General features: G+C 34.6%; 2 long non-coding RNA genes across 3 annotated transcripts; both read right to left on the bottom strand.

Moving 5' to 3' along the window:
* Positions 1-2,226: 2,226 nt before the first annotated feature.
* Positions 2,227-5,799, bottom strand: LOC111989329 (uncharacterized). The gene is made up of 4 exons (XR_010625970.1): positions 5,712-5,799; positions 5,232-5,501; positions 4,684-5,010; positions 2,227-2,602 (listed from the first exon to the last, which is right to left on the bottom strand). It is a non-coding gene; the product is annotated as an uncharacterized LOC111989329 (long non-coding RNA).
* LOC136064341 (uncharacterized) lies at positions 5,800-8,505 on the bottom strand. Of its 2 annotated transcripts, none has more exons than XR_010625968.1 (3): positions 7,940-8,505; positions 7,018-7,825; positions 5,800-6,328 (listed from the first exon to the last, which is right to left on the bottom strand). It is a non-coding gene; the product is annotated as an uncharacterized LOC136064341 (long non-coding RNA). The 2 variants fall into 2 exon arrangements; XR_010625969.1 differs by having other exon boundaries at positions 5,815-6,328; positions 7,699-7,825; positions 7,940-8,455.
* Positions 8,506-8,846: the final 341 nt, after the last annotated feature.

Genomic DNA, 8,846 nt, shown 5'->3' with positions numbered 1-8,846 from the left:
CGCGTCCAACTCGACAGGACGCGATGACGCGTGAGGGACGCCGCTGACCGCGCGTCCGTGCCGCGTTGGGCCGCGTCCTGCCACATGGATTCTCCGACTCGCACTGATGCGGTTCAAATCTGGCCGACTCAAGCCGTATCGGCCGAATATCGGTGTGTTTTGGCCGGAAAAAGGATATCGGCTGATAAGAAGAAAAAAAACTTAAAACTGAAATACCGATGGATTTTGGCCAAATATCATTGTTCTTCGTCTTCTTCTTCACCGGCCCTAACCCCTTTCTTCTTCTTCTTCTTCTTCTTCTTTGCTTCGTAACTCACTGTTCTGTTTCTTTTTTTTCTTTTCTCTTTTGAAAAGCTTTGTTTCTTATGATTTTCCCAGGAGATAAAAAAGCTTATTTTTTCCTTTGTGGCTCTCACGCCTCTTTGACCAAACACGTGAGAGTAGAGGCATGAGAGCCACATCTACCCTTTTTTTTTTACTAGGAAGCTACACCTATTTTAATACTTACAACATATATCATTTATTTTATTTTTGAGCTAAGTCACATCTTTTTATTTATTTATTATTTATGAGAAGCTTCATCTATTTTAATACCTTTGTCAATAATTCAAGTGTCAAAAACTTTATTATTATTATTATTATTATTATTATTATTATTATTATTAACTTCATAGGTATTAATTAATATAATTCATCATCTTTTTTTTTTAATGTATATGGCAATAAACAGGTAGCCCCTATTGTTAAGGATTTAGAAAGTCATAATAAAGGATAAATTCAAGTATGAAAGATTACAAGAAGCAAACTCCACAAATGCATAGTTAAAAATTATAAACAAAACAGAAAAAAGAAGTCATAAGTGCACAACAAGAATATAAATAAGATGCCAAAAAGGTTGAAAAAAATAAAGTCAACCATGACATATCCAGAAATTAAATTTTCTTATTGAGATCACATCTTACATTTACCTTGATAATTAAATTTATGATTCTCTTCGGGAGGGAGTGGAAGAGATATTCTATCAAGAAATTTGCAGCTGTTTACTTACAACTGAACTTGAGAGGTCCCTGTTCTGGTGATTGCACTGGGTCCAACACATAGCATTTTTATGAGCTTATCCAGCACGTGTTAAGCCTACTTGGCGGTTAGACTCTATTTCGGGTGAGGATCCCTTTGTCTCCAAATAAATATATAAAGCTCATTTAATTCTATCACCAGATTATAAATCCACTGAAATTTTACTATGATCAAACGTAAAAGAGAATGTGATTGTTTATATATTATAAACCTAATTTATCCAACATTGATGTGGTTATTGTAGGACAACATTGAGTATTAAATAGCCAACACATTTGAATTTGCACCGAGGGAATGGGCAGAATGGCTCTGTGTGGGGAAAGTAAATAGTAAGTTAGGTAACGTGTTTAAGAATGAAAAAAAATAGCATTTCGAGTTTTAGAAACTCGAGATCCATATTAAAAATCGAGTCTCAAAGACTCGCTTTGCAACTGTTTTGCTGGTGAAAATGCCACACAAATCTCGAGTTTTAAAAACTCAAGTTCTATGCAAAATAATTTTTGGTGCGATCACTTCTATAGTGGCGTTTTTAAGTCCTATAATGACGTTTAAAGCCTTATAGCGGCGTTTTTCTGCAAAAAAATTTTTGCAAGTACCCATGCTACTAGGTTCAATGAGTCTTATAGTGGCGTTTTTAAGCTCTATAGTGATATTTTATATCCCTATAGCGGCGTTTTCCTGCAAAATTTTTTTCTAAGCATCATACAGTGAGCCTATAGCTCTATAGTGACATTTTTAAGTTCCTATAGCGGCGTTTTTCGAAACTCGAGACTTAAAAACTCGAGTTTTAGACACTCAAGACGCTACTTTTCAACATTGTTTTGAAACGTGACAACTATCTAAATTTTTTTATATTTATTGTTAAATGGAAATAAAATTCAATTTGCACCCATTGTCATTTGATCAACTTTTCTAGTAATTTAAATAAAAATATTAAAAGAAAATATGTGCAAGTTCCAGATAAGCAAAAGCAGCGCTGTGTGAACAATTCTAATCACAATCATTTACGAACATTAAGTAGTCATCAGTTTTTTTTTTTTTTTTTTTAATTCTAATCACAATCATTTACGAACATTAAGTAGTCATCAGTTTTTTTTTTTTTTTTTTTTGAAGGCTTGAGTATGGAAGGAAAGCGTAATAAAAAGCAAATATCAAAATGCAATAGCTGAATGCCACACACATTGACTATCTTAATACATAATGCTCTGGCATTGTTTGGATCCATCACTCTCAGTATCAAAACAAGAAAAATAATGCATAGATGGTGCAAACCAGGGGTGCCACTGTCAGGACTGCAGTCTTTGTTAGAACAATCATTGGTTGGGGAAGAAAGACTAGTTGACTCAGAAGTCAATTGATCTTCAGTTGATTTTCGCTTTTTATTGATCCCTAGCTCTGAAAAATTTTCATCAGTTAATTGATCACATAAATCAATTTCCATGTATGAAGCAGTTGAATCGTCAATATGGACAGCATCCAGTTTTCTCTTTTTGGAAGCACTTCAGGAGAATACAATACCTCTTTCCTGTTGCAATTAAAAGTATCACATTAGCTATGTTGGGTAATGAAAAAAGTTGACAGATTCTCAGATGTGCAGCACATCAGCAAAATCTACTTGTGACCAAACCGCTCAACACTTAGCCCCATTCTTTACTACTGAAGCATTGGGCTAACTTTACAAGAAACTAAACTCGTGTATGTCTTTTTCAGTCTGAACTCATGAAATCATTCAAAATATAAATTCTATCACCAAATTAATTATTTTTAAGACATTTAAGTTCCATTCCATAACCATTCATAAATAGTTCAATTTTCATTCTAATTATCTATCTACTTCTAACGTAATTCTTGCTTAAATAACTGCCAAAAGGGGAGTGGGAGGAAAATAAGAGGACACCGAAGACAACTTTTAAACCGTCATCACAATTAATTTGGAGAATGGAAGAAACCATTCTTTGCATAGGTTTCAGAAGTTTTTTTTTGGGTTACTTTTATTTCTTAAATAAGACATCAGAAAGGAAAGAATGAATATAAATAATAATATTTTTAATTTAAAAAAAAAAAGTTTCCAATGCAATGTCCATTTTTTAGATTTAAAATTGTTCCCACACAAAAAAACATTGGGTGATTTATGACAACAATGAGATTGTATCCATGGTTTTCAGACCCGAACCGTTCATTGAACCGTAAAAAAGAGAGGTTCAAGGTTTTTGAGGTTGAACCGAGGTTGAACCGAGGTCGAACCGTGATGACGTCATATTTAATTTAATAATTAATTAATATGAAATAAATATATACAAATTAAAAATCTCAATTAAAATTTACTTTAAAATGATTAATTTTATTTTCAGTGAAACTTAAACTATCACTTAAAATTTGTTGTGAAAATATTGTAGTTATAATTTATATCATTTCTCTTTTTAAAAAAAAAAAAAAAAAACACTTCTCTCATATAACAATATTTTTAAAGTTATCACATTAATATATTTTAACTATTAAATATTGGCAGGTATAATTACAAAATTCCAACTATCAAGGAGGCTTAGCTGTAAACCATTCCGGCCAAGTACAACTTGTACAAGTAGAATCCAAAACAAAGAAGTCTAATCCAATCCCACTAATTAAAAAAAAAAAAAAGTCCAATCAACTATCAAGTGGGCTTAGCTGTAAACCATTTTGACCGTTGCTTTTAATCCAATGGTCAGGAACTATGTTGGGTTCTTCAAAGGTCACACTAAACTTCGAACCCTACATTAATGTCTTCTTTTCTTTTTTGCTTTTCCCTACTGCCGACGCCTCTTTCTCCCTCCTTTGTCAACCTCTTTTTTACAATTTTCAAACAAACAGAAGTTTGCATATGCAGAAACCAAAAGCGTGTCCTCTGACTCCTCTCTCCTTTTATTTTTCTTTCTTCATCTCTAGCTCTCTCTTTCTCTCATACTCTCACCCTGTCACACACACATTACCGGCAGAGAACAAAGCCTGAACTTAAAGCTATGATGTTGGAGATGGCAGTGGCAGAATTTAAGGCTTGGTTCGCGCAAGAGAAGAGTTTTTGAAGAGAGGAAGCTGCGTGATGTACTCTGAAGGGAGCAAAATTTAAAGCTTCTTTTTCTCTTTTTTTTTTTTTTGGTTCAGAACCGTGAGAAGCGGTCTGATCACGGTTCTGAGAACCGTGAGGTTCGACCGCGGTTCTCACGGGTCTCTGCATTTTTCCAATAGAGCGGTTCTTGAAGCTTAAAGAACCGCAAAAATGAACGGTTCGAGGGTTTTTCGGTCGGACCGTACAGTCCGGTTCGGGTTTCAAAACAATGATTGTATCTGCAAAAAACTATAAAAAGATAGATTGCTAATAAAGTAAACCTAAGACTTTTTTTTTTTTTTTTTGTTGTAATAAGTAAGAAATATGTATATTCAAAAAACTGATAAATGCAAAGAAGCATAAAGCATGTAAGAGAGTACCCTAAAACTTTATATTAAATAAAATCTTAACATTTCTAAGAAAAAATTGAACTGCCCAATAATCTTTAATTAAAATGGTGATCTGCATAGTAAGGTTTATGAAACAAACAAGAAGCACAGGCATTTAGAGAAGCACCAACAAACCTCAAGTTTTTTAAATAAGTGACAAGCTGCTTCCCCTCTTGCAATTTTTTTCTCCCCCTCATATCCCTCTCCAATCAAAAGGACGCCTTTCAGCTGTAAACTAAGCTCGGCATGCACAATATCTCCCTTCTTTATAAATTTTTCTTTTATAAAATACCCACGAGAAGCACATAGTTCTTTCATTTTTCGAAATGGATGCAGTTCAAGCTTATCAGGGGTCACAATTGGAGATAACAGGGGCTTATATATTCTCCAAACTTCATTAAGATTAAGCTTGGTGTCAAGTAGTATTGCCCCTGCAATACTTTCCACCATATCTCCAAGAGCCTGTAACAAAAAGATGGTCATACAAATAAACAAACTAATCATAAACAGAAAAATAATGGCAACCAAACCACAAAGAAGCAAGTCAATGTAGAACTCACTGCCAAATGACTTACACAACTGCAAATATTTAAGAAACATTGACTAAGAATCATGGATACAGATGGCAACTGTCAAAATTCACATCAAGAAGAAAGAAAAGGGGAATGAGCATAAAAACTAACCTTAGGACCTTTTGGGCCTTGGAGTGATCCATCAGCATGAGATTCAGAAATAGACTTCACATATTCTGTTAGTTGACATAGAAGTAACCCTGAGCAGTGTTGAAGATCCTGGTGAAGGTTTAGTCTTACAGCAGCTTGAGCGAAACTTTCATTATTTACTGAAGCTGAACGTAAGTCAATCAACTTGCCTGGATCAATATCTGTGTAGCTCTGATAGAGATGCTATGTAATAAGCAGGTCCAACATCGAGTCACCAAGATATTCATGCCTCTGTCAAAAAATTCAAGAAGTTAAGAAGAGAGATTATATAGAGCTCTTGCTTATTGTGTGTTCAATTTCTTGTCATTTTCAAAATTTACAAAGACTTCTTCAACAGACATTTAAAAAGGATATTTTAGGAAAAGGAAGAGGGGGTGAGGGGGGCAGAAAGAGAAAAATTCAACCAAGTGATTCAAATCTGCTAAGAATGTCCATTGCTACCTGGTAACAATAGCCAACTCCCAGTTCTTGCTGGGATGCATGTGTTATGGCCTCCTGTAAAAGACCCTTAACAGAAAAGGGGGGCAGAAAGAGAAAAATTCAACCAAGTGATTCAAATCTGCTAAGAATGTCCATTGCTACCTGGTAACAATAGCCAACTCCCAGTTCTTGCTGGGATGCATGTGTTATGGCCTCCTGTAAAAGACCCTTAACAGAAAATTCATAACCAAGCTTTGACTCTAGGTTGCAACCTCATTATCTTTTGGGACATAGGACCGTAGAGAAGCAGTAGTAATTGCTTAAAACAACTAATGAGGGATCAAGTTCAGCATCGATTCCAAGCCATTTCATCAGATGGAGTGCAGCAATTATTCCACCACTAATATAGTAGGCTCCTATGAGGGCTTCAACACAATCAGCCATGGTTTTTAAACTCATCCATCTATGACCTTTATCACAGCTATTTCCAATCATAACTTTGGGTCTTCAGTATGGAATTTTGCAGCCAAAGGCACTTCTGGAGTATCCACCCCACATTTACAGGGAACAGGCCATAAAGAACGCTGTCCTGGAGCAACCCAACGACGAGGATCAAATGCACTGTCACATATATATCCCTGTCAAAGAAAAAATGCAAAGCATCATAACTCATAAACTCATTAAGGTACTAAAGCCTGTTAAAAGTTAGACTTGTACCCAGTGCATGCAGGAATTGCAAAGCAGTGTATAACAAAATAAAAACAAACAGGGATAACATATGTTCATATATTGTGGCATGTTCACAAAACATTAATGTCATTTTTCTAATGTACATAACAAAATACCAGTGATCATTGGACCAAATAGCATCTCCTTCCCACATAAATGAGGGACGGAGAGTCCAGTTCCAGTGCCTGAGTTTTATATATCTGTCAAAGAAAGAAATTTATACACCAACATGCTGCTGATTATTACATGTTCATATTGACTTATCAGATACTAAAACTATTTTATCCAGGATGCCATTTCAATGTGCCCATATTGTATAGTAGCTGAATCCCAATTTGGGTTTCACAGGCATAGTATATAAAACCTATCTATCTCTGTAAAGCTGCATAGTCTTCCAAAATGGTTTGTTTGTATATTTTTATTCCACTAATAAGACAAATTTCATTTTCCACCATTGTAAACTAACTTAAGAAAATGACAGATTGATACATATTACATAATTATGTTGCCAAGATAACAATTTGAAATAAATGAAACATTTTCATAATTTACAACTCAACTTGGTATTAAAGCGTCCTGATCCAACCCTAGAACTTACTAACACACATTGGTGGCTATGTTCCAATGAGAGGGGTGTGCTAACATCAGCACCAACAAGGTCACCAGAATCCGAAGAACACACCATCTGACTTGCTGGAATCTCCTGATATTTGCGGTGATTTTCCCAATTTTTTTGGAGCCATCTGCAATGTCTTTTTCATTTTCCTTTGTTTTCTTTTACCCTTGGCACCAATTCAACCCAAGAACCCACTAAAACGCATTGGAGACTGTGTTCAATGATAAGAGTGGAGTAGTGCAAGGAACCCGGTTTTGTGAGGCAGGTAGGTGCATGATTGAGAAAATCGTAGTATGTAAATGCCTTCTTTGATGTATTGTATTTAGCTCAGATTCAGGATGCGATAGAAGACAAAGTTTCTTTCAAACATTTATTTATTATATTATTTAAGTGCCATACATTCTTGTCATTGGAGAGCAAAAAAGTATATTGAAATTATGTCTCAATTCCTAGCCAAAAAAAAAATCTCAGAATTCAAGGCACATCTATTAGGAAAATTTGATTGAACAAAATCAAATTATAGACTTTTTTGGTCCAACCATAATCGCACGGGAGAACAAAATGTATGGAATAGCAGACACAAGCAGACATTTTAAAACCCCAATGGGTCATCAAGCACCACTACATTATATTAGAAATCTAAGTGTTTTTTTTTTTTTTTACCTAAACAAAAAAAAATATAGATTAGTTGTTTGTTTTTGTTTCTGCTCTGCTCCATGCCCAGATGATAATGTCATGACCCAAATCAGCAGCGGTATTCTCCCTGATATTGCACCTACTAAGATTAAGCCTGAGAATTAAATTATAATATAATAGTGATTAGTAATCAACTAAAATATTACAAAAAATGGAAATACATATATAGATAAAGAAGGAAAAATTTAAAAAAAATATAAATATATACCAATCGCCTAATAGGCACCCACGAACCGTTTCCAGCAAACGGAAAGTCAATTACAATTTGTTCACTTCCAAAAACATTGAATCCGAGGGAATTTTGGTCGTAAAAGCCTGGCGGAAGACGTATTTCCATAGGAAAGTGCGAAATCTCCGAATCAATCTTAGCCTCCACAGTAACTATCCCTGTGTTCCAATTCACGAAGACCCTGACGTCGCGTAAATTAGAGCCCTGTGGATACACAACTATCTTCTGACATGATTGTGAGCGATGATAGATGTGATATGGCCTGTCGGGGGTTGGTGGATTCATTTTTTTTTTTTTCCCGATAGAAACGGCGAGATGAAGTTGATCTGGTTTTAGGGTTTAGGGTTTTTGAATTGCTGTGTTGTGTGTGAGTCAGTGAGTGTGAGTGTGAGTGTGAGGGGAATAGGAAAGGGCTTTATACTTTTAGGGTTTTGTTTCTATTCTGTCAAAAATAAAAAAAGTTTTCGGGCCCACTCCAAGTGACGGCGTAAATCTACAATTTTCTGGGCCTATAGGCCCCTTTACAAAATGTTTTAAGACCTTTGGGCCTCTATGCCATCACTTTGCCACCAGAGTTGTTTTTTTTTTTTTTACTGTAAAGGTAGAATCATTTTATTAAAGAATAAATCAATACATGTATTTTTTTTAGATAAAAAATCAATACATGTATAATTTATATATACATATAAAACCGAATCTTTTGAAATTTTTACAAATTTTCACATCAGCATAATATTAAAAAATTAAAAAATAAAAAAATAAAAACATAATAAAAGTTTTCTAAAACCCGATTCTCTACCTTTCGCCTTTCACGATGCTCTACCATCGAATTTTTTTTCTAAATAACAATAAATATTAAAAAATTTAGTTAGTTGTCAAGTTGCAA

The sequence above is a fragment of the Quercus suber genome, unplaced genomic scaffold (assembly GCF_002906115.3).
Source record: "Quercus suber isolate HL8 unplaced genomic scaffold, Cork oak 2.0 scaffold_670, whole genome shotgun sequence".
Taxonomy (NCBI): domain Eukaryota; kingdom Viridiplantae; phylum Streptophyta; class Magnoliopsida; order Fagales; family Fagaceae; genus Quercus; species Quercus suber.
The sequence above is the reverse complement of the archived record's forward strand: the minus strand, read 5'-3'. Positions and strand labels throughout refer to the sequence as shown.